Here is a 27,523-nt window from a genome sequence, read left to right as displayed (position 1 = left end):
CGGGATCAGACCACCGTCTTCTTCGTGCAAAATTCTACCTCACAGAACGAGGAGAAAAGAATGCAAGGTTTAAGAAGAAGACTCCCAGAACAACCACCAACTGGGAACTCTTTGGCTCTGTTGCAGCAACATGGGAAGATGCCGTCATTGACAACATTGATGAGGAATACGATCGAATGATTCAGCACCTCCATGATTGTGCAAGGAATGCCAAGAGAGAGATAACCACAAAAAACCGTCTTTCTTCGAACACTCTTGAACTTATTCGCCAACGTGGCGTGGCACGTGCCTCAGGCAACCACAAGCAAACGTCCGAACTGGCAAAACAGTGCAGAAAAGCCATCAAGGATGACCTCAAAAACAGGAGAGCAGCAGTACTGGTAGATGCAGCAGAAGCTGGGAAAAACATTCGTAATGCCCGCCTGTCCTTCACCAACTACAAAACCAAGATGACTGCCCTCCGACATCATGATGGATCTATCACATCTTCCAGAAGGGCAATGGAGAAGATTATTCATGACTTCTACTCAGATCTCTTTAATAGCCACATCCACTTGCCCACATACCACATACCACATGATGGATATGTCGTTCCCAATGTTCTCCCTTCCGAAATCCAACATGCCATCTCGTCGGTAAAGAAACAAAAAGCACCTGGCCCAGACAAGATCAGACCTGAACACCTGAAGAACTTACCATCAGTACTCATCAATACATTAGCTCGACTCTTCACACGCTACCTGTCTGAATGCAAGGTTCCATCCCAATGGAAAACCAGCAAGACTGTACTACTATACAAGAAAGGAGACATCCACGACATTGGCAACTATCGCCCAATCTGCCTATTGTCTGTCATCTACAAACTATTCACTCGAGTCATCCTGAATAGGATTAGCAGAACACTAGATGAAGGACAACCATGTGAACAAGCTGGATTCCGAAAAGGATTCAGTACCATCGACCATATCCACACAATAACCAAGCTCATTGAGGTACCTCGGGAGTTCAAGATGCCGCTCTGTCTAACGTTCATTGATTTAAAGAAGGCCTTTGATTCTGTTGAGACGGAAGCGGTCATGGAAGCCCTAGTCAATCAGGGCGTACAAACTCAATACATCAGGATCCTTCGTGAGCTCTATTGCGGATTCACTACCAAGATCTCACCATTCTACAAAGAAGTAATCATCCATATCAAGAGAGGGGTTCGGCAGGGTGATACCATTTCACCAAAACTCTTCAGTGCCACCCTCGAGAACATCATGCGACGACTAGAATGGGAAAACATGGGAGTGAAGATAGATGGTCGGCAACTACACCACCTCCGCTTTGCTGATGACATCGTTCTAATAACACCAAACATCAGCCAAGCGGCACAAATGCTTGCGGACTTTGACCGTGAGTGTGGAAAGGTTGGACTACAGCTGAATCTTACGAAGACAATGTTTATGAGAAACAGCCTTGTTCCTGACGCTCCATTCGCTCTCAACGGAACCACCATCTCCGAATGCAACAGTTATATATACTTAGGTCGAGAAATCAACATGATGAATGACCTGGCACCTGAGTTACGCAGGAGGAAGAGAGCGGCTTGGAATGCCTTCAAGAGCGTTGAAGAAATAACTAAGAGGACAAAGAACCTCCAGCTACGAGCACATCTCTTTGATTCCACTATTCTTCCTGCATTAACATATGCCTCAGAGACCTGGACCCTACGAAAACAGGATGAGAACACTATTCGGGTCTCTCAAAGAGGAATCGAAAGAACTATGCTTGGAATATCACGATTCACTCAAATGAGAGATAGAATCCGGAGTTCTGATCTTCGTCAACGCTCAAGAATCAGAGACGCTGTCTCATTTGCCAAGACATCAAAAATCAGATGGGCTGGACATGTAATGAGGTTTACAGACAACCGCTGGACTAGAGCCATTACTGATTGGATTCCACGAGACATCAAAAGATCACGTGGAACCCACCTATAAGATGGTCAGACTTCTTCGTCAAGACCCTAAATGATCGGTTTGAGGCTCTACATGTTCCTAAAACGAACAGATACCATTGGGCTACGCTAGCACGCAACCGGGATGAATGGAGACGTTACTGGCACCCGCTCGAATAAATCGATGAATAACGGGGATTAAGTGATTAAGTGATTAAGTGATTAATAATATTAAGATGAAAAACTTCTGGATCATAGGAATTCAGAAAAAAGGGAAACAAAATTTGTGAAGAAATTCTCATCTAAGAACTTACCCACTCTGAGGAGGAAACTATGTGCTTTGATTCATAAGCCTCAAAGAGTATTAAAAAAACAAACATGCCAAAGGGCATGTTGTCATCAAAATTACAAACAGAAGAGAGACATAAACACTTTAAAACTGTCAAGGGAAAAGCAACCCTAATACAGCATACCATGCAAACAGATTTCTCAAATATTTAAAGTCTATAAGCAAGAAGAGAAATGAATGCTATGTTCAAAATATCCAGTGTAAATAAGTTCTATCCTGAAAGGTGTCAGTACCAATTCATATAAAGCCTGATTTAGATCGTATTCCGTTATGGAAACTTTCTTAAGCAATAGTTGAGGGTATTTAGACTCTACACCAGATCCTCAAAGGATATTGAATAGTGTCCTAGAAATAAATATTAAATGGAAAAGAGAACACAGGTTTTTCTATAGAGATGGAAAACATTTCCTTCATACCAATAATTAGTTCAAATTTAATTGATCTAACCCTCTAATCAAAAGAAATAAAATGGTTGGATGGATCAGGAAACAAAAATCCTATCTTTTCATGTTTATAAGAGACACACTCGTACTCACAATGAACACAGGCTCATTGGGAAAGGTTGGAAAAGAAATGTAAACGCTAATGGCAGGCTAACATAAGAAAGGACGGCAATAATTTGTATGAACCAAATATCATTAGTCAAGCTGAAGAAAGTCAGAGAAGCACAGACACCGCATACTGACTAGGGTTTCTATCGCTCCAGAGGACTCAACGTCGATGAAGAGAAGGAGCACCAGAGTTTACAAGGAAAGTGGTATTATATCTATGGAGCTACCTCAATGTTAGTATAACAGCCATGAAAATATCGACTCACACTTGTTTTCTACTAATAACAAGATTTGTAAGGAATCAAAAGTCCAAAGGAAGGAATTAATATAATTCCTTATAAATGTATAGAATCAATATAAATGTATAGAACACATACCTCTGCAAAAGTAAAATACGAGTTATTCTCTGATGCAAATGAAAGATTATCCAATATAGACCACATACTGAGGACAAGGCAAGTGACTATTATGTCCTGAAATAGAAATCATATCTAGTGTCAAATCACAATGCCAAGGGACAAATTGACAATGAAAAGGACATTTGAATAAATGTCTACATTTAGCAACCAAATAACATACTGTAAAATAAGTGTTGGAAATAAAAGAAGAAATACAAGGTTTCCTTGAAAGAAATGAGAATGAATGTAAAAGAAAACTCCGGACCCATTTGACACAGCAAAAACACCATAAAGGGTGAAGCTCATAGCAATGCAATTATATCACAATAAAAGCAGTTATCTTAAACTACTGAGGAAATGAGAAAAAGAAGTGAACAGCACGCGGCCCTGACAAAGTCATACCCAAACACCTGAAGAACCTGCCGTCAGTACTCATCAATACACTGGCTTGGTATTCAAATGCTACCTCTCTGAATGCAAGGTTCAGTCCCAATGGAAAACCAGCAGGACCGTTCTACTGTACAAGAAGGGAGATATCCACTACATTGGTAACTATGGCCTGATCTGCCTGTTGTCCATCATCTAAGCTGTTCACTCGAGTCATCCGGAAAAGGATTGGCAGAACACTAGATGAAGGACAACCATGCAAGCAAGGCCGGTTGTAAAAAATATTCAGCACAGTTGACCACGGTAACCTAGCTCATTGAGGTTTCTTGGGAGTTTAAGATGCCGCTCTGTCTAAAGTTCATTGATTCAAAGAAGGCCTTTGATTCTGTTGAGGCAGAAGCAGTCATCTGGCACGCCGTCAACGGTGTCGCCCGCGTAGCAACCTGCTAAGGTGACCTGGGCCTGGCCCAGGTCCCACGGGAAAGGGAGGTTCGCGACCTTTGGGTCTATGCCTCCGGTGCCCCCTTTTTCTTATCCTGCTTTGTGTGCTTCTGTGGCACTTTGGTATGTGGCTCTTCTGCATCCCGGATGGAGTTTATAATGGTTGCCTGCCAATTTTACTTATAAGTTAGGTATTTAGAATTAATAGGTAGAAGCTTTGTAGTTATAGTTTGCTTTGAATCATTGTGAAATCTGTAGGAAACTAAGGAGATGTTAGGTTCGACAAAGGTCAGGAGTCATAAGTGAAACCAAACAATAACAGGAGCCAGAAAAACCGCCAAATATTGTGGCTAAAACAATTAGATTCTTAGCATACAGTACAGCCCTTAATTTCAAGCAAGGGCGCCTGACATAAAAGAAAACAATAAGCTACCATATGAGAGAATGAGGGACATTGTGAAACCTTTATCCCCCCCATACAAAAACTGATTCAAGCACATACATCCTGGAGTTTATTAACAGAAAAACAAAGTGTTGCACACCAATCTATGGGAAGGTCCAAGACCCTTCCTGGATTGTGATGTGTGGTTAAGACCCTGTCATATGAAAACAAAAGTTGCTGAAGAAAAACAATGATAAAGAACTCTGTAGAAAGGGGAACCATGATTAGGTATTAAATCCTGTGTAATCACTGTAAAGATTTCATAGGTAAATGTTTTGTCCTAATTTAAAGCAGGAAGTGTATTAAGAAAGTGTTTTTGTCCCTCGATATTTTTTGGAATATGTCACCAATAAGTGACCACGATATGATGTAATGTCCGATTGTATTCTGGCCCTTTGTTCTATGATTTTGCCTTGACTGTATAAAAAAGGAACTCTGTGCTCAGTAAAATCGCAGCAGCACTCAACCTCACTTGTGTTGGTGTCTGTCTGTCATCGCCGAATCTCCTGCTTTCCTGTAAACCTTCTCCCACGTTCCCTCAGCCTGGTGGTTCCCGACCGAGCCAGTCTGCGGCAGTCATCGAAGCTCTTGCCAAACAAGGCATACACACTCAATACATCAGGATCCTACATGAGCTTTAGTATGGATTCCCTACCAGGATCTCACCATTCTACAAGGAAGTGATCATCGAGGTAAAGAGTGAGGTTTTGCAGGATGATACCATTTCTCCGAAACTCTTCAGTGCCATCCTCGAGAATGTCATGTGAAGACGGGAATGGGAAAGAATGGGAGTGAAGTTAGAGGGTTGGCAACTACACCACCTCCTCTTCACTGATGACATCTGTCTAATAACACAGAACATTAGCCAAGAGACCAACTTCGACCATGTGTGTGGAAAGGCCGGACTATAGCGGAATCTCACAAAGATAATAAAATAAATAAAATAAAGGCCCTCCCGTTGATCATTGATTGGCTCGAGCGGGCCCAGTAACGTCTCCATTGGAGACTTTGTTGTTACTGTGTCTGGCATATCGAATACTCTCGGTAGCTTGTCGGGCTCTCCGAGAGGGGCGGAGGAATCAAACTCGGGTCGGCCATGTTGGCTGCATGCAAGGTAAACGCCCTACCGCTGTGCTATCGCTCCAGCCCCACAACGATAATGTTTATGAGAAATGGCCTTTTCCTGAAGCACCATTAGCTCTCAACAGAAAGAACTTCTCCGAATGCAACAGCTATATGTACCTAGTTTGAGAAGTCAATGAGATGAATGACCTGGCACCTGAGTTTCACAGGATGAAGAAAGCAGCTCAGAACGCCTTCAAGAGCATCGAAGGAATAGCTAAGAGGACGAAGAACCTCTGACTCCGGGCACATCTCTTCAATTCCACTGTTCTTCCTGCATTAACATATGCCTCAGAGACCTGGGTCTTTCGAAAACACGATGAGAATGCTTTTTGGGTCTCCCAAAGAGCTATGCTTGGATTATCACGCTTCACTCAAATTAGAGAGAGTATCCAAAGTTCTGAACCTCTGTCAAGGATCAAGAATCAGGGACGCTGTCTCTCTTTGCCAAGGCATCGAAAATCAGATGGGCTGGACACGTAATGTGCTTTGAAGATGACCTCTGGACTAGAGCCAATACCAACTGGATTCCACAGGATTTACAAAAGATCGCATGGCTGCCCACCTATGAGATAGTCAGACTTCTTCGTCAAGACCCCGAACGATCGGTTTGAGGCTCTTCGGATTCTTGTTTTGAGCAGACGCCATTTGGCTATACTAGCACTTGACAGGATGAATGGAGACATTACTGGCGCTCGCCTGAGCAATTCGATGTGTCAAGTGATGTCAAGTGATCAAGTGATCTTAAATAAAAAATCTAATCTCACAGTTTGACAACCTAAAAAAAGTAACAAATGAATCCTAAAGTAAGTATAAAAAGAAATAACAAGTAAAGTTAAATTAGAGTAAACTTAAAGATAAAAAAAATTAAAAGAATAGCACTGTAGTTCTGTCCTCCCATTGTTCATCGATTTGCTCGAGTGGCCACCAGTAACGTCTCCATTGTGAGGCCTGTTGTTATTGTTTTAAGCATATCATATATGCAACGGGGAACTTGCCAGGCTCTGCATGTGGGCGGGATACTCTCAGGCACTTGCCAGGCTCTCTGAGAGGGACAGAGGAATCAAACCCAGGTTGGCCCTATGCAAGGGAAATACCCTACCTGCTGTGCTATTGCTCTAGCCCTTTAAATAGTATAAAGGGGACATGAAGTCAAGACCTAATTACTCAAACTAATAAAATTAAAAACTCTTAGGTAGACTCATAATTAAAGATAACCCAAATAAATTGAAAGGGGAATGAAAAGGAAACTACAGAAGATACACTGAAAATATAGAGTGTAGAAAAATCATAAGATCAGCTTTTTGGTGCTTAGCTAGAGAATTTAGGAGAAATGGATGTATTTTAGAGTCACCATGCCTCCCTCGATTAAATAAAGAGAAAAAAATAGTAACCGAACAGACTCATTATGGGACAGGAAATTAAAACAATAACTCAATATTTCCATCAAGGACTGGAAAAATAGTATCGCAAACAGGATACCTTCCTTGAATATGTCCATCTTGGATTCAATGACCAGCACCCCATTCTGCCAAGGTACAAAAGATGTTCTCTCTCCTTTTGGACATTATGATGGAATTGAGGGTCAAATAAGTGAAATCTAAAAGGAGAGGACAGAAAAATACCTAATTATCTCATTCATATGTGGTACAAGAGCCCGGCAAGCTGCCGAGAGTATTCGATATGCCAGACACAGTAACAACGAAGTCTCCAATGGAGGTGTTACTGGGCCCGCTCGAGCAAATCGACGATCAACGGGAAGGCCTTTACTTTACTTTACTTTACTTTACTTTACATATGTGGTACACAGAGAAATAAAGCAAGACAAGAGATAAAGGAAGTGGGGGGAGGGGAGAAATACCATTGTGCTGTAGAAATGAGGCTACCAGAGGGAGGAAGGAGAAAAATCAAATTGTTGAGGGATTCAAATGCGCTCAGTGGAGCTAAAGCAGGCAGACTGGCAGACTGGGAACAGCAACCTCGCTACCCCCATGGCAATGAATTCTAGGGAAGTTATAAAACCAATAGGCCTAACTATGGCTGTCAAAAAAAGCCCCACTTTGTAGGTATTGAAACTAAGGCCTGAAACCTTTACCAACACAGACTCAGAGAACGCTGGCCTCCCCTCCAAGAGAAGCTCAGGCAGGAACAAAGGCCAGGAAAGAAATATCAAAGAAGACAATCAACTGCTCCATACTCCACCCACCCCACGTAGCAACCACCTTAGACGGCATTTACCTAAGTGGACAGCTACATGTGGGGCATCTTGGGATAAAATCCTACGAAAGCCAACTCAAAGAATGGAAGTGCGAGCTTATACTGCCAAAGCCTATGCTGCCTGTGCCCATGTGTTGCTACTGAGCACATGTAGTGCCCGAGCTTTTGTGTTTCCAGCATGTCCTCTCTTGAGATGTGTATTTTCAAACTTTGGTCTCTAATGCTGGGATGTGTACTGGAGTTCTCTCTCCACTTTGGAGAAGCGAGCTCTCTCTCTCTCTCTCTCTCTCTCTCTCTCTCTCTCTCTCTCTCTCTCTCTCTCTCTCTCGCATGCGTGTGCGCTCTTTGTCTTCTATCTATCTCTCTGTCTCTCTTTATTTGTCTCTCTCTCTGTCTCTGTCTCTCCTAACCCCTGAAAACTTCCCCCCAAAATCGTTTTAACTTCACTGCTAATCTCCTCCTCCTGAGTTCTTTCCTGTGAGGGATAAGGCAAGAACCTGAAAGCCTAGGTAAGGTCTAAGACTGACTTTCCCTTCCTGCAAGAAGCAAGGCTCACAGTTCTCGGTTCCCCCAGCTGTTCCCTGGATGGCAGAGGTTTATAGAGAGAAAATTGCAGATTCCCTTCTCCAGGACTCCACCTGTTTCCTCTGCACTTCACATAAATCACCCAGGCATCAGCAGCACATGGATTCCTTTTGTGGTAGGTTTGCTAAGGTAACATATTTAGAAGAGCTGAGATTCTGCTCCCCAAGAGGAATAGTCTTGTAAGCCAACACGACCCAATTTAAAAAAGAGGGCGATAAGAATCAAATATGGTAGGATTTGTCTTAAAACAGAGACATGAGATTATCACTCCTCTCTCTCTCTCACTCTCTCACTTTCTGCATGTGTGTGTCTCCCAGTGTATTATAACAAAGAAATAATAATTGGCGCAATACTGAGAGATAGTGACTATCTACCAGTGATGTAGAATATCCTGGAACTTTGATCTTAAGCATCTTATATCTGGAAATATGTGAAACTATTTATTGTTTAAGCTACCCAGGTTATGACATTTTTATGACTGCAATATGAGTAAATTAATACGTTTCTAGAGTGAACAAATACAACTTTATTTTTATTGCTGATACACATTTCTTTTTCGGCCCCAATTTTTAACCTAAAATTGGAAATGAAAGCCTGTCCTGAAGAATGAAATTTGTTAGGTAATGATTCTGAGTCACTAATCCTTAATTTCTTACACCAAATCTGACCATCTTCTTATTACCCAGTCAATGTCAAGCCCTGGGCAGGTAACATTACTGAGGTATTGGTCGATGTGTGTGCCCTATAAAAGTGTGGCCTGCTTTTGGTCCATGTTGCTCTTGTTTCACATGAAAATTACCTACCCCCTCATTTTTTTCATTCTCCTATTTGGCAGCATCTTACAATATACCTGGCCTTTATCTAATTCCTAGCAATCCCTAACATTTCCTATCTTTGAATACAACTCTCATTCCAGGCAAAAGTCCCATTTACAAGCCTTTATATTTTCTCATTGGGTGCTAATGTATTTGCCCCATTAGAACGCATACTAATGCCATCAGATGCCCCCCTAATGCCAGGAGAAACTGAAGATACTGTCTTCTACGTAAGGACATGAAACTTAATCTTCACTATATTTTCTGGCCCATGATGGTAGTGTCTTTTTTATAGATTTCTAGAAGACCCCTGAGGACCACAAAAGATTTAAGACTCAATTTCCATTCACATCTTTATGGGGTGAATCTTTTGTATCGATACATATATACCATGGCACCCAGGATTAGGTTTGGACAGGTGAATAATAAAATAGGCGCGCGTCCCAGCCCCCGCAGTAGGAGAAGCGGGGGCGGCGGGGCCGGGGACCCTGGCGGCCCCGCAGACCCGGGCGCGCGTCCCAGCCCCCGCAGCAGGAGAAGCGGGGGCGGCGGGGCCGGGGACCCCGGCGGCCCTGCAGACCCGGGCGTGCGTCCCAGCCCCCGCAGCAGGAGAAGAGGGGGCAGAGGGGCCGGGGACCCCGGTGGCCCCGCAGACCCGGGGGCACGTCGCAGCCCCCGTAGCAAGAGAAGCGGCGGCGGCGGGGCCAGGGACCCTGGCGGCCCCGCAGACCCGGGGGCCAGTCGCAGCCCCCGCAGCAGGAGAAGCAGCGGCGGCGGGGCCGGGGACTCAGGCGGCCCAACGGACCAGCGCGCACGTCCCGCAGCAGCTGGGGGCGGAGCAGAAAGACGCGCCCTGCGAGGCTCAGCGCGGCGAGCGGGGGTCGCAGGCGGCTCTGGCGCCCGAGGAAGGACGACGCTCGGCTCCTCGGACCCTGGACGGGCTCGCGGGGAGGCGGAGCAGTGGCAGGAGAGACTGCGTGGCCTGCGCCAGCGGGAGGGCGGGTCGCGGCCCGGCAGGGGGAAGCAGCTGGTCCCCCGCGAAGACGTCGAGTCCAGGGTCTGCGCGAGCCCTAAGGAGGACGGGAGACTGCCGAGCTGCGGAGCTGGAGGTGGCGTCGGCGGGGAGGACCCCTGGGCGTGGGGATGAGCCGATTCCCTGTCTCTTGGAAGAGCTGGACAGAGCAAGAAGGCCTGGGGCCCGGGGTCTTGGGTGTCCTGGACCCTCCAGGGACGCTGGACCCCGGGGAGCGCCGCAGAAGTGGCATCTGCCTATGATGATTCTTCCTGAGCCTCCTCAAGTCCTGCCCCAGCCCTCCACAAGGCAAGGTCCGGTTCACTGTAATCCTGGCAGATGACCGCCCCAGCAGAACTCGGACCGCCTAGAGGCTGTCTTGGAAACTGGCCCTAGAGGCGAAGCTCCTGGCAGTGCTGCCTTCGACCAGCCTAGGAATGGACCCTCTGACACAAGAACCTGGACCGAAGTTTTTTCGTCTTTTCAAAAACTTCTGGCTCATCCTCCGTCTTATTTTCAGTTTCTGCTGTTCCTTGCTTTAAATCCCTCTTTCCCCAAGAATCATCCTTTGCTTAGTTGGTTACAAATAAAGTTGATTTACATTTGAAATCATTTGGTACCCCTGGCTTTGTGCTGGGCAGAAGGAGGTGCTGGAAAGTGCTCAAGTACTCACATGTTTCTCAGTTCTTTGGCAGCTGCTGAGTTTACCTGGATGCAGGCAAAAGAGGTAGGTCCCGGTGCTCAGTCTGTTCTAGCTTTATAGTAAAATTCTCGGCAGATAATGAGAGACCATCCAATTTCTGTTATGTGTTTGGCTACCAAGGTGTTTGATGACTTCACTCAAAGTGTGTTAAAGATTGTTAAGTCCTTAATGAATAGCATGGGATTCAGATGAGAATTGCATTGTATCTACACAACAATTTAGTTAATGTCATTGTTTGACATTATTGAATATAACATAGACTGAATATAAAAATATAAAACACTTAGATATTTCCATGAAGAAATTAGTGGGAGCATCTGGGAATCAGGAAAAGCTATTGCCAAGTTATTTAAATAAAATTGATAATTCTGGACAATTACCTCTAAGTAGTGCTTGCCAACATGCTCTGAAATATCATAGTTAAGGACACCCCAGAAGAGATCCCTGTCACAGAACCCTGGTTCCAAACTACCAGGTAGCATTTTTCAGTGATCATAATTAAATTACAACTTAATCTACCTCTAAATATCTTCACTTAGTTTTTCATCGTTATGCATTGGAGAATACTATATATAAAGATACTTTGCTTTCTTTTTGGAAGCTAACTGCTAAACAGGAAAACATTTTCCCTTTACAGTATCATTAGGTAGGTCTCTCTAGGACTGCTCCTCTCTCTTTTCAATCCCCCAAGCTTGAACCATCCTGCACCTTGAAAGGTTAGTTGTGTTCTCAGAACTTAAGGGTTCGTCATCATTGGCCATTTTTTCGCCTTGTAGTTTTTCTTTATATACTTCATGAGTTAGATCATCGGATATTTTTCCTTAGTGTCTTACTTCACTTCTATATAATTCCCTCTAGTCCTATCACATTGTAGCAAAAGTTAAGGGCTTTTTATATCTTACAACTTGTAAATATGCCTTTAAAGGCTGATAGCAAGACCTTGATTGCAGTATCCTTTGTGATTCTGAAAATATTTATGTGGAAACAATGAAGAAAAGACCCCTAGAGAACCACTCAGAAGGTCATCTTGCCTTAGGTAGCAATATTCTTGTCGGGAAACTAAGGAAAGCTGGGCCACTGTCCTAGTTTTTAATACGATTTGAATAAACTAACCACAAAATTTCCAGTTTACTATATGGTATACTGTGTGGAAAATACAAGCGATAATGTTTTTGTGTGGGGAGGTGGTTGAGTTCCATCTGGCAATGCTCATGTCTTGTTTCTGGCTTTGCACTCAAGAATTCATCCTGCCAGTGCTCAGGAGACCGTATGGGATACTGAGGATCGAACACAACTTGGCTGCACACAGAGGGTGCTCCACAGAAGTATTTCAAGTTTTAGAATTCAACAAAAATTAAAATGAAAACTAGAAGTCTTAGGTAGAAAAGAAAAAAAGGGAATATATTGGTATCTATAAATAATTTGCTAGAAGAAAACATTTTATTCATGGTTGAAGCCTTTGGGGTAAAAGCTAAACTGTGAGGCATTCCTAAGCTAAGGTCAAGGTCTTGAAAGTTTAGTTTGAAATTAAAATTCAGTTGATATTTTCCTGTGGCAAGAGTTGATCTCCATCATGTATAGAAAATTATTTCTTTTTTATGATGGGAATGATATCTCATCTTTAAATTTGGTAATTATATCATTTTATTCACTATATGCCTAGTATTGAATATAGTTTCACATATTAATACATTATTATTTTCTTATATAATTAAGTCTCCACATTGCATAAGTTGCTTTTCAATGATACACAAGCTTGCACCCTTATTTCTATCTCTAGGCGATGAATATAGCTCAGGTTCAAGGTTGAAATCCTGTAGCATCTGAACCTTCTTGCTAGAACTTCCCAATGAGCCATGCAGGTAGGACTCAGTCAATCACTAGGGTTGCACTGGTGACTTCAAGCAGTGCTGCATCAAACAGCAATGCCTTATAGACTTGACCATCTGGCACAGTTGGCCAAGTAGAGCAGGGGTAGATTCCTGTGGATACCCCTGTGTGCTGGCAAGCTGGGTTTGATCTTCAGTATTCTATATGGTCCCCGGAGTATTGACAGTATTAATTCCTGAGTGCCGAGCCTGGAACAACATATGAGCATTGCCAGGTGGGAATCAGCCCTGCCGTGAACAACACATAGGAGACCTTGGGAAACTGCTTGGTAGGCCTTTTGCAAAGACAAAAACCACCATGCATGGTGTAGTTCCCTGGCATGCACTCTCTGGAAACCGTCGTTCTACTCTATGATCTTTATTTCATTATACTAGCAACATATAAAAAATGAAATTAAATAATATTAACACAAAAACTACCTGAGAGTTCATTTCAGAAGGCAAGTTAAAGACATGCAGATAAAAAGAGTGAAAAATATTTAAAAGCTGAGCAAAAAAAGGCAAGGAAAAAAGTATATACCATGTCCTTGGAAAGGGAAGTATATTTGTCCTTATTTTTGTGGGCCACTCCCAAAATTACAAAGGTCTAATACAGGTGTACTGCTCAACAGTGCTCTGAGCATAGGGCATGAAAATGATTAAACGCCACAATCCCACTGCAAAGGACTTGCTACACCCCTTAGACCTATCTATATAGTCTCCAATATTGCTATAATGTAAATATTACCTAAGTCTTAGAAAGGTGTAGTTTAATAACACCATTACTCCAATGGAATTCTTCACAGAAACAGAAAAACAATTCTAAATATTGAATGGAACCCCAAAATTATATAAATAATTAAAATACTTCTGAAAATAATAGCAAAGCTCAAATCCAATGTTATGATTTCCATACCCTAATCTATATTAATAGTATAATCTTGCTAGCAATTAGAGAAATAGATCATGAGAATTAAATCCCCTTTGTAGGCAATATTTGACGAACTGATAATTAAGAGAACCAAGAACATTCAATGAGGAAGGGAGAGTTGCTTCAACAAGTGGTACTGGGAAAAATTCACGAACATAGAACAATAAAATCAGCCCAACATGTATACCACTCACAAAATTAACTCGAAAAAGACACAAGATATAAACATGGCCTAATGAATAACTCAAAGAGATGGATTGCCTGATTGGCATCTAAGAGGCCCAGAGTTTGACCCAGGCACTGCATGTCCTTCTGAACTCTGCCAGACACAGCCCTGGCAGAAACACCAGATTGTCTTGGTGGCATATAGAAATAGACGAGCATTTTCTGGTCTGATCAATAATATCATCAAGCCTGTACTACCAAGCTGAGCATTACTGGGTATTTTGTTCTCAGAAAAAGACAAACATATATCAAATGCCAGAAGTCTCCTAAGATAAAATATAGAGAACAATCTCCTGAGGTGGTTGGGTCTAAAATGACTGACACTCATTCTATAAATATTCATGTAGCAACACATTGTTCAGACAAAGAATTTTTTTAAATGGCCAGAGAGATCCAGAGAGATAGTAGAGCAGGCAAGATGCGTGCTCTTCTTGCAGCCTACCCAGGTTTGATCTCTGGCACTGCATAGATCCTCACTGGAAGTGATTCCGAAGCACGGAGCCAGGAGTAGCCTTGAGCGTTGTTGGATATGGCCCCCAAATCAAACCCACTCCTTAAGGCAAAGAATGCCTAAAACAAGAACTGAACACAGCATCCTGGCAGGGTCTTAGCAGTAAAACTCTGTAGGAGAACACAGCCACCCATCATTTAAGGGAACTTCTAACAAGTGGAAGGCTATGAATGTTTCCCCTGGGTTGGAGGTGGTGAGAGACATTGAATAAAAGACGAAAAGCAACTTTTCAAACACATTGAAATCTAAGTTATATGGGTTCTGAAGGGAAAGACCTTACAGAATTTGGATGAAAATATAGTAAGCAACAGAGGGGCCTTCTTAGCAAGGGCTCATAAGAAGATCAATTTGGAAGAGCGTTTGGTTTCCTGAACCTTGCTAAGAGTGATTCCTCAGCACAGATCTAGAAGCAATGCCTGTGTAGCACCACTGTGGCCCAATAACAAATGAAAATAAGTATTTAACAGACTTTAGTATCATACAGATGGAATATACTTACTCACCATTCTGCCTGAGTTAAAAATAGACACGGGGGGCTAGAGCACTAGCTAGCAGGTAGGGAGTTTGGCTTGCCTGTAACGGACCCTGCTCAGATTCCCAGCATCCCATACTGTTCCCTGAGCACTGCCAGGTGTAATTCCTGAGTGCATGAGCCAGAGGTCACCCCTGTGCATCGCCAGGTGTAACCCAAAGAGAAAAAAAAAGACATGGGTCCAGAGAGGCAGTACACGGGGACTTCATGCATGCAGTAGATTCCAGAATTACAGATAATCCATGGCACTGGGTTATGGTTCCATGATCACAGAGCCAGAAACAAAACCTGAGCACAGATGGGTGAAACCAAAAATCCAACAACTCAAAACACACACACACTCGAAAGAACATGAATTTCACTCCAATTGAACTGAACTGTGTGAAGTTCTATACTTGGTGAGGTTGGAGGAATCATTTCTGAGGTGAGATCTGCCCAAAAAAGAGTTGCAGTCTTGGCCCTACTCACCAGGTCACAACTATTCACCTCAATACTCTTGATGCCTGAGAAGGTTCGCAGATGTGACCCCATCCTCCCCAATACTCACTGCACTGCTGAGCACAAAGGTTTTAACAGAAATTCAGGTTTATACCTGAATTTACTAAACCCCAAAAGTGTTTGGTCTTGTGAAGTCCAACAAAGGGGAAGACTCATCTGTCCTTTCCTAGAAGGAGCCAAATCTGAGGAGAGCCCTGCCTAACAAGGCTACAACCTCAATTCTGCTCTGACAGATCACAACACCACCCCAGACAGGTTAGCGGAGACAGCATAAATGGACAAGTTTATAGCCCCAGATGGATGAAAACTGCAGGAAGCTTCCCTAATGTCATTTTCCCTGAGTGAACATCTGACGTAATGTGGAGGACACGTTGTGCTCTGTGACACAGATTCCACAGAGACCCAACCTTGTACCTGCACCCACAGGATCAGAAAGAACTTGCGAACTGACAGCACCCGACCTGAGCAGCATGTGGTCACCCTTAAGCTACAACTGGGAACATTCATGCTCATGGCCACATATGGGATCACAACCCCAGATGCTTCGGCTGGAAGTAGACACTCAAGAGTTGACTCTTATCCCTCGGTCTTGGTTGGAGCAGCATCCACGAGCTTAGACTAGCAAGTGCTAAAATCCCCTAGTAGACCTACAGATCAGCTTGCTGAACAGGCAATCCCGGGTTCAGGTGAACATAATCACCAGTTACTGATCAAATCAATTAGATGCACTGTCAGCTCCTAGGCTTCAGCAAATGTGAGCACTTTGCCAGAGTCTAGGCAAGGCAGACGTTGGTGCTATAGCACTTTGAACACACTAATGATCATAAATCACCTATTGTCATCCAATTTCACACACATGGGAGTCACAAGTAATAATATGATCTTTAGAATGCTTAAATAATTCACTCTCTTAAGACATGTATGACTACAGAAATCAGGAAGCAAGCACTGGTGTCAGTTTGATATTGTCAACAGGAGCATCTTGTTCCTGCTTGGAACAACTAGAATTCAAACTTCGCCTTTAGCGCGTAGAGAGCGTTTCTTTGAAATGAGTTGAACTACAATAGTGCAGTGCGAGAGAAACCCAGAAAATGCTCAGCAATAAATGAAATATCAGAAGTGCCTGAAAAAGACTTTTCGAACAATAGTCCTCTTATGTGTTTATTGAACTGAGAAAATAATTGCAGAGTTATCCTATTATAAACTTGTAGAAATGCTGATTGAAACCAAAACTAGTGAAGGAACCAAACCTGACTGTCCAACGGTTTGGGCCCCCAGTACCAAGACATCTTGGGCCTCACAGGATGCGGGTGGGAGCTGGACCTGTCCTCCCCATCCCAACGAGACCCCAAATCTTCAGCCACAAACGGCCTTTCTGGCTCCTGTTCAAGCTGCTTAACGGCCATGATCCCAGAGACTCAGGAGCAAATCTTGGAATCCAGCAGGTTTTGGCAGAAATCCCTCCGGATTTAAGTGTTAAAATTTCGGAATTTCAAAACCATGCGGCCACTACTGCAGCCACACAACATCATATGTTATTCATAACCAGCAATAGAAAACAAATTGTTACTGTTGCCTTTTCAGCAGATCTGAGTGTTGGGGTAAAATCTCAAATAATAATGGTGGGTCTGGTGTCAAAATATTGAATGTGATCAAATTAGAGAAAGAGTAATGTGGAAATCATCTGCCCCACAGATAGGGGGACGGTGAGGGATGGGAGTATACTGAGGTTGTTGGGGGTGGAGAATGGGCACTGGTGATGGTACAGGTGTTTCATTGTAATAACGAGACTTAGACCCGAAAGGTTTGTAACTGCTCTCACGGTGATCCAATAAATAAAATTATAAAAATTGAAAAAGTAAAAGTAAGATTGAGTTCATGCACAATTCAATCAGCTAATCAGTGGCTGAATGAATAGCAATACTCCTACATAAAAAGAATGAAAAAATTGAAAGAAAATAATGAAGGAGTTTCAAAATTCAGAGGCTGATTTCAGTAGCAGAATTTGAAGAAACTAAAATTAAACGAGGGATCTCAAATCCAAAGTGAGTACGTCAAAACCAAAAAGAGGCAATGAAATGTGATTATTTTAAATAAAGGGAACTTAAGACATGGATTTAACAAAATCAAGAGGAACAATTTCTGGATTAGGAGAAGTTAGAGAAAGAAAGAGTAAGGACAGCTGTTGAAAAGAAAAATAATAGATGAAAACTTTCCCACTCTGAGGATGGAAATATATGCAATGATTCAGAGACTGCAAAAAAAATACTCAAAAACATTTCAAAGTCAAAATGGCAAAAATAAAAGGGATAGACATCTTAAACTGGTAAGATGTGGCGAGAAAGGGACACTCCTTCACTGTTGGTGGGAATGTCCACTGGTTCAGCCCTTCTGGAAAACAGTATGGACGATTCTCAAAAAATTAGAAATTGAGCTCCCATTTGACCCAGCAATACCACTCCTGGGAATATATCCCAGAGAGGCAAAAATGTATAGTCGAAGTGACATCTGCACTTGTTTGTTCATTGCAGCCCTCTTTACAATAGCTAGAAACTGGAAGAAACCTGAATGCCCAAGAACAGATGACTGGTTAAAGAAACTTTGGTACATCTACACAATGGACTACTATGTAGCTCTTAGAAAAGATGAAGTCATGAAATTTACATACAAGTGGTACAATATGGAAAGTATCATGCTAAGCGAAATGAGTCAGAAAGAGAGGGATAGACATAGAAAGATTGCATTCATCTGGGGGATATAAAGTAACAAAATATGAGATTAATACCCAAGAATAGCTGAGATCAGCACCAGGAGGATTACTCCATAACTTAGAGGCCAGCCGGGTATCCTAGAGGAAAGGGCTATTCAGATAGAGAAGGGAGCACCAAATAAAGGATGTTTGGAGGATCCTCCCAGGAGGGGAGATGCATGTCGAAAGTAGACTATGGACTGAACATGTTTGCCACTCAATGCCTCTTTTGCAGACCACAACACCCAAAAGGAGAGAGACAACACAGGGGATTGCCCTGCCACAGAGACGGGGGGATGGGGGGATGGGGGTGGGAGGGATATTATCCATGGTGGTGGAAAATGGGCACTGGTGGAGGGATGGGTATCTGATCATTGTATAATTGAAACCAAAGCACAAAAAATTGTAAATCTACAACTTTAAAAAAAAATAAAATAAAATAAAGGGGAAAAAAAAGAAAAAAAAAATTAAAAAAAAAACTGGTAAGAGAAATATTCTCAAATATACTCACTAATGGGGCTTATGGTTGTCCTCTATAGATTGAGAGAAGTTCAATACATAGCAATAATATATCACAAATTGCCCTTTATTGATAATGATTTTGATAACTTCAATTTTGTTGGAGTCAGTAATATGAAATAAATTTGCCAAAGGCTTTCCAACAGGGAAGGCTGGGGAGTCAGAGGGGACCTGGGGACACCGGTGGAGGGAAGGGAACTTTGATGGTGTGCTTAGTTTTGGAACATTGTATTTCTGAAACAACTCATTATGAACAACTTTGTAAAACATGTCAAAATAAAAACTTTTAAAAGCAACTCTTTTCATCAAGAGGAGAATGAATAGGATGCTGCATTTGCTATATTGTATGAAAATACCCCACACATTGCAGGATCTAATATAAAGTATGGTATAAAGTCTGACTTCGAGCTGAAGGAATGATGAAAACATCTTCAAACATCAGCTGAGGTTATTTATGAACATAAGCCAGACATACAGGTAATACTAAGATGTGTCCTATATAAAATAAATGTCAAATGAAAAATTGCACAAATTATTATTGGATCGTGGCAATAAATTTCTTTCTATCAAAAGTTTCCTTAAATGCTGTTACTTAACCCTTCAACCAGAAGGAATAAGTGTCTGGATGAATCAGGAAGTAAAATATTATATGTAATATATTTATTATTTTATAAATAATATTCATATATATTTATAAATATATTTATTATTATTATAAAAGTAAAATATTACATAAAATAAAATATTATATCAGATGGGCTGGTCACGTAATGAGATTGGAAGACGACCGCTGGACTAGAGCTGTTACTGACTGGATTCCACGGGATGTCAAAAGACCGCGTGGCTGCCACCTACCAGATGGTCAGACTTCTTCATCAAGATCATGAACGATCGGTTTGAGGCCCTTCATGCTCCCGGAGCGAACAGATGCCTTTGGGCTACACTACCACGCGACAGGGACAAATGGAGACGTTACTGGCGCCCGCTCAAGCAAATCGACAACTAACGGGAAGTTAAGTGATTAAGTGATTAAGTGGTCTATGTCTGTCCCTCTTCTTCTGACTCATTTCACTCAGGATGATACTCTCCATGTCCACCATTAATAAGCAAATTTCATGACTTCATTTTTCCTAACCACTGTGTTGTATTCCATCATGTAGATGTACCATTCATCTGTTCTCAGGCACTTGGGTTGTTCCCTGATTGTGGCTATTGTGAATATCACTGCACTGAACAAAGGAGTGCAGATGGTGTTTGGTTGTCTTTTTAGGCCCACAGGGTATATTCCCAGAAGTGATATTGCTGGGTCAAATGGTAAAAGGGATATCAATTTCTAGTTTTTTGAAAAATGTCCGTATTATTCCAAAAAAGACTGGACCAGTTGGTATTCCCACCAAAAATGAAAAAAGAGACCTTTCCTCCCCATATATACTCCAGCATTGATTGTTCTTCTTCTTTTGGATGTGTGTCAGTCTCTGTGGTGGAGATGATATTTCATTGTTGTTTTGATTTGGCTCTCCCTGATTATTAGTAATAAGAGCATTTTTATGAGCCTTTCGGCCATTTTAATTTCTTCTTTGAAAAAGGTTCCGTTCATTTCTTCACCCCAGTTTTTTATGGGGATGGATGTTTTTTCTTGTAAAGTTTTACCAGGGCTTTGTTTATCTTTTATATTAGCCCCTTATCAGAAGAGCATTGGGTGAATAAACATTCCCATTTCGTAGAATAATTTTGTGTTTTGGTCACTGTCTCTGTTGAGGGTAGGATCTTTAATTTAATGTAGTTCCATTTGTTTATCTTTGCTTTCACTTGCTTGCTTAGTGGCATCTCATCTCAACTTTAGCTTCAATATCATGGAGAGTTTTGTCTATACTTTTTCCATTGCCTTATGAATTATGTTCTGATACTGGGACCTTTAATCCATTTTGATTTGACTTTTGTGCCTGGCATTAAAAAACGTTCTGAATCCATTTTTTTTCTCATGATGCATGTCTAGTTTTCCCAGCCTCACTTGTTAAGAGGGTTTCTTTGCTCCACTCTATAGTTCATGCTCCTTTATCAAAGATTGAGTGACCATAGATTGAGGGTTTTGACAGTATGTTCAAACTGTTTTATTAGTCTGTCTCTGCGTCAATGCCATGAAGTTTTAATTCCTGCTGCTTTGTAGTACAGTTTGAATCAGGGGAGGGGATGCCTCCACTCTTCTTTTTCCAACTGGTGCTTTAGCTGTTCATAGGGATTGATTGTTCCATACGAATTTCACGAGTGTTTTGTCTATTTATTTGAACTATATTGGAGGTATCCATATAGGCACTGCATTAAATCTGTATAATGCTTTTAGGAGTATTGCCATTTTTGATAACGTTAATCCTTCCGATCCATGAGCAAGGGATATGCCTCCATTTCCTCATGCCCTCTTTCATTTCATAAAGTCGTGTTTTGTAGTTTTCCTTGTTTTGGTCCTTCACCTCTAAATTAAGCTGATCCTTTGGTACTTGAATTGTTGAAGCAAGATTTGGAACAGGATTGTTTCTTTGTAATATCTTTCTTCCCGTTCATTATTTGCATATAGGAAAGCCATGGACTTTATGGTATTGGTTTTGTTACCTGCCACTTTACTATATAGACCTTTAGTTTCTAGGTGATTTTGGTAGAAGCCTCAGGCATCTCTAAGTATAGTATCATGCCATCTGAAAATAGTGATAGCTTTATTCCTTTCTTTCCTATCTGAATGTCCTTAACATATTCTTTTCCCTCCTAACTGCTGTGGAAATTATTTCCAATTCTATGTAGAATAGAAGTGGTGAGACTGGGCAACCTTGTCTTGTGCCTGATCTAAGGGGGGAGGCTTTTAGTTTTCCCTCATTGAGAATAATGTCTGCCATGGGCTTGTGTTAGATATCTTTGATTGTATTGTGAAAAATTCCTAAACTCCCATTTGGTTGGGAGTTTTCATCATGAACAGGTGCAGAATCTGTCAAATACTTTCTCTTCATCTATTAATATGATCCCAGAATTTTTATCTTGTCTTTTATTGATATAATGAATTATGTTGATTGACTGAGAAAGTTAAACCTTCCTTGCATCCTTAGGATGAATCTCACTTGGTCATGGTGTATGGATGAGTCACTTACAGTGCACTTGTAATTCTAAGTCATCTTCTTTAACCCAGGTTCACACATCAGGGCCACACTAACCATTTGAACTGGAAAACATTTTAACAAATTGATTCAAGGCATCTCTGGCTGCAAAAGTCAGTAGACACATAGTCGTCTGTCTAATATTATGAACAGGAATTCCCGATTGCTGCTTGGAACAGCTTGAACTTAAATTGCACTTTTAGCCTCCATATATAGTAGCTGGAATTAAAAAAAAAGAATGACCTTAACTGCAAGGCTGCATGGGAAGTGACTCCACTTAGTCCATTATTACATCAGAGTTGTCTGAACCATCTGAAAATGCTTTGTGAAAAATAATATTCTCAATATTTACTGAGATGATAAATAATAAGACAGCTAATAAACAAAAGAAAGGTTGTTGGTGAAACAAAACTAATTCAAACAGAAATGAAGGAGTGTAAAAATATGGTGGAAGGACTCAGTAGTAGAATTGGAGGATGCTGACATAAAATCAATGATATCAAGGAAAAGGTACATAACATCATATGTTATAATAAAATTAATGAAGAGAATTTAATGTATATATTAATAATATTAAGATGAAAAACTTCTGGATCATAGGAATTCAGAAAAAAGGGAAACAAAATTTGTGAAGAAATTCTCATCTAAGAACTTACCCACTCTGAGGAGGAAACTATGTGCTTTGATTCATAAGCCTCAAAGAGTATTAAAAAAACAAACATGCCAAAGGGCATGTTGTCATCAAACATACAAACAGAAGAGAGACATAAACACTTTATAACTGTCAAGGGAAAAGCAACCCTAATACAGCATACCATGCAAACAGATTTCTCAAATATTTAAAGTCTATAAGCAAGAAGAGAAATGATTGCTATGTTCAAAATATCCAGTGTAAATAAGTTCTATCCTGAAAGGTGTCAGTACCAATTCATATAAAGCCTGATTTAGATCGTATTCCGTTATGGAAACTTTCTTAAGCAATAGTTGAGGGTATTTAGACTCTACACCAGATCCTCAAAGGATATTGAATAGTGTCCTAGAAATAAATATTAAATGGAAAAGAGAACACAGGTTTTTCTATAGAGATGGAAAACATTTCCTTCATACCAATAATTAGTTCAAATTTAATTGATCTAACCCTCTAATCAAAAGAAATAAAATGGTTGGATGGATCAGGAAACAAAAATCCTATCTTTTCATGTTTATAAGAGACACACTCGTACTCACAATGAACACAGGCTCATTGGGAAAGGTTGGAAAAGAAATGTAAACGCTAATGGCAGGCTAACATAAGAAAGGACGGCAATAATTTGTATGAACCAAATATCATTAGTCAAGCTGAAGAAAGTCAGAGAAGCACAGACACCGCATACTGATTGGGGTTTCTATCGCTCCAGAGGACTCAACGTCGATGAAGAGAAGGAGCACCAGAGTTTACAAGGAAAGTGGTATTATATCTATGGAGCTACCTCAATGGCAGTATAACAGCCATGAAAATATCAACTCACTCTTGTTTTCTACTAATAACAAGATGAGTAAGGAATCAAAAGTCCAAAGGAAGGAATTAATATAATTCCTTATAAATTTATAGAATCAATATAAATGTATAGAACACATACCTCTGCAAAAGTCAAATACGAGTTGTTCTCTGATGCAAATGAAAGATTATCCAGGATAGACCACATACTGAGGACAAGGCAAGTGACTATTATGTCCTGAAATAGAAATCATATCTAGTGTCAAATCACAATGCCAAGGGACAAATTGACAATGAAAAGGACATTTGAATAAATGTCTACATTTAGCAACCAAATAACATACTGTAAAATAAGTGTTGGAAATAAAAGAAGAAATACAAGGTTTCCTTGAAAGAAATGAGAATGAATGTAAAAGAAAACTCCGGACCCATTTGACACAGCAAAAACACCATAAAGGGTGAAGTTCATAGCAATGCAATTATATCACAATAGAAGCAGTTATCTTAAACTACTGAGGAAATGAGAAAAAGAAGTGAACAGCACGCGGCCCTGACAAAGTCATACCCGAACACCTGAAGAACCTGCCGTCAGTACTCATCAATACACTGGCTTGGTATTCAAATGCTACCTCTCTGAATGCAAGGTTCAGTCCCAATGGAAAACCAGCAGGACCGTTCTACTGTACAAGAAGGGAGATATCCACTACATTGGTAACTATGGCCTGATCTGCCTGTTGTCCATCATCTAAGCTGTTCACTCGAGTCATCCGGAAAAGGATTGGCAGAACACTAGATGAAGGACAACCATGCAAGCAAGGCCGGTTGTAAAAGGTATTCAGCACAGTTGACCACGGTAACCTAGCTCATTGAGGTTTCTTGGGAGTTTAAGATGCCGCTCTGTCTAAAGTTCATTGATTCAAAGAAGGCCTTTGATTCTGTTGAGGCAGAAGCAGTCATCTGCCACGCCATCAACGGTGTCGCCCGCGTAGCAACCTGCTAAGGTGACCTGGGCCTGGCCCAGGTCCCGCGGGAAAGGGAGGTTCGCGACCTTTGGGTCTATGCCTCCGGCGCCCCCTTTTTCTTATCCTGCTTTGTGTGCTTCTGTGGCACTTTGGTATGTGGCTCTTCTGCATCCCGGATGGAGTTTATAATGGTTGCCTGCCAATTTTACTTATAAGTTAGGTATTTAGAATTAATAGGTAGAAGCTTTGTAGTTATAGTTTGCTTTTAATCATTGTGAAATCTGTAGGAAACTAAGGAGATGTTAGGTTCGACAAAGGTCAGGAGTCATAGTGAAACCAAACAATAACAGGAGCCAGAAAAACCGCCAAATATTGTGGCTAAAACAATTAGATTCTTAGCATACAGTTCAGCCCTTAATTTCAAGCAAGGGCACCTGACATAAAAGAAAACAATAAGCTACCATATGAGAGAATGAGGGACATTGTGAAACCTTTATCCCCCCCATACAAAAACTGATTCAAGCACATACATCCTGGAGTTTATTAACAGAAAAACAAAGTGTTGCAAACCAATCTATGGGAAGGTCCGAGACCCTTCCTGGATTGTGATGTGTGGTTAAGACCCTGTCATATGAAAACAAAAGTTGCTGAAGAAAAACAATGATAAAGAACTCTGTAGAAAGGGGAACCATGGTTAGATATTAAATCCTGTGTAATCACTCTAAAGAATTCATAGGTAAATGTTTTGTCCTAATTTAAAGCAGGAAGTGTACTAAGAAAGTGTTTTTGTCCCTCGATATTTTTTGGAATATGTCCCCAATAAGTGACCACGATATGATGTAATGTCCGATTGTATTCTGGCCCTTTGTTCTATGATTTTGCCTTGACTGTATAAAAAAGGAACTCTGTGCTCAGTAAAATCGCAGCAGCACTCAACCTCACTTGTGTTGGTGTCTGTCTGTCATCGCCGAATCTCCTGCTTTCCTGTAAACCTTCTCCCACGTTCCCTCAGCCTGGTGGTTCCCGACCGAGCCAGTCTGCGGCAGGTGGCGCCCAACGCGTGGCGGGAAGGACAGGGAATCTTCTCTTTCTTTTCTTTTCTTTCCAAAGCAGGGATCGGCTCCTGTCAGGATTCCGCGGATCCGCCGGTAAAGGCTCACCGGTTAAGTGCAGGTAATCATGGGTTTGCAAATGTCAAAGGAGGACAAGCTCTTTGCAGCTGTAATCAGGCGCATGCTATCTGAGAAGGGATTGAAAGTGACTAGTTCAGCTCTATCAGAATTCTTGAATTCAGTAAACAAACTTTGCCCTTGGTTTCCAGAAGACGGCAGCCTTACTCTAACTGAATGGAGGAAAGTGGGCAAAGCGTTGCATAAATACGGTAAAGAAGAAGGAGAGGATAAGCTACCCCCATGCACTTATGCATTATGGTTGCAAATAAAGGAGTTATTAGCACAGACATCTGACCTAGAGGGCTTGGAGGAAGAAACCGCCTCCGCGGCCTATGCCTCTGTGGCAGTGGAAAACCCCTCTGCAGGATCAGAGCAGGTGCTTCCCACTGCCCCACCTCTATCTGAGGGAGAGGAGGAGGACTGGGATGTGGCTGATGAAATGGCAAAAAGGGATTTTGAGGATGATTTTCGAGACCGTCAGCTCCCTCCTATGAGAGCATTCCCAGTGGGACGGGCTAAAAAACCCACTCCGAAGCCTCGTTTGTGCCCACCTCCTGTAGGGTTTCAAGGCGCTATGGCTGAGGCAGGGCGCCTTGGAGACACCTCATTTGCCTTCCCAATTGCAGAGGCATTTGGTGACGATCCCCCCTCCTGGGAGCCTCTTCCACTTAAGACCTTACAAGAGTTACGGTCAGCAGTGCAGTCTTCGGGAGCATCTGCTCCCTACACTTTACAAATAGTGCACATGATTGCAAGCAATTGGATGACTCCTTATGATTGGCATCAGACTGCCAAAGCAACCTTGTCTCCTGGGGACTATGTTCTCTGGAGGACTGGTTATGAGGATAGGTGCAAGGACACGGTAGGGGAGATGATGAAGAAACGAGGTACCAAACCAACTATGGACATGCTTTTAGGAACAGGGGAATATGCTGCCAATTCGGCCCAGGTAAAGTTACCTAGAGATGTCTTGGAAGCGGTAACACAGAATGCTATTTTAGCTTGGAGGAAGCTGCCCCCTCCCGGGGCAAAAGGAACAACGCTATCAGGCATAGTGCAAGGAACCGAGGAAACTTATCAAAATTTTGTTTCTCGCTTAGAGGAGGCAGTACACAGAATGCTCCCTCCTTCAGAAGGGACTGATATGCTTCTAAAACAACTAGCATGGGAAAATGCGAACGTTTTATGCAAGGATTTATTACGACCTATTAGGAAAACGGGGACCTTGCAGGACTTCATTAAAGCCTGCCTCGATGCCTCTCCGGCGGTTGTGCAAGGCATCGCGTATGCCGCTGCAATGAAGGGACAAAAGTTTAGTACTTATGTGAAAAGGGGGCTTAATGGGAATGGAGAGTCTAATTCAGGCCCAAGATGTTATAGTTGTGGAAAGCTAGGACATGTACAAAAAAATTGTTCTGAGGTAAAGAACAAAGGCTCTCGTCCACCTCCTGGTCTCTGTCCAAAATGTAAAAGAGGCAGGCATTGGAAAAATGAATGTAGATCAAAGTTCACCAAGGACGGTGTACCGTTAACTGAGAAAGAAACAAAAGGGGAGTCAAAAAACTAGAAGAGGGGCATCCCCTTAGCCCTGCAAAAAAAGAGGGGAATGGATCGGCCGCTACTATGGCTCCACTGAATTGAGGTGCTCCTGAAACTGCTCCTGAAACTACTATTCATTCTCTACCCAGGGGAACCCCAGGCAGCGCAGGTTTGGACTTGGCCTGTCCCGTTGATGTTATTTTGTCCAAATGGGATGACATAACAGTCATACCAACAGGTATTAAAGGCACCTTACCTCCGGGCACGGTGGGACTCGTGATTGGCCGGAGTTCAAATATCAATAAACATTTGGAAATTGTGCCCGGGGTGGTAGACTCGGACAGTGAATCAGATATAAAAGTAATGGTCAAACCATTGAAAGAAACCATACAGTTACATAAAGGCCAAAGAATAGCCCAATTGTTATTGCTGCCCTACA

The sequence above is a fragment of the Sorex fumeus genome, unplaced genomic scaffold, assembly GCF_029834395.1.
Source record: "Sorex fumeus unplaced genomic scaffold, SorFum_2.1 ptg000036l, whole genome shotgun sequence".
Taxonomy (NCBI): Eukaryota; Metazoa; Chordata; class Mammalia; order Eulipotyphla; family Soricidae; genus Sorex; species Sorex fumeus.
This window is presented reverse-complemented; position numbering follows the sequence as displayed.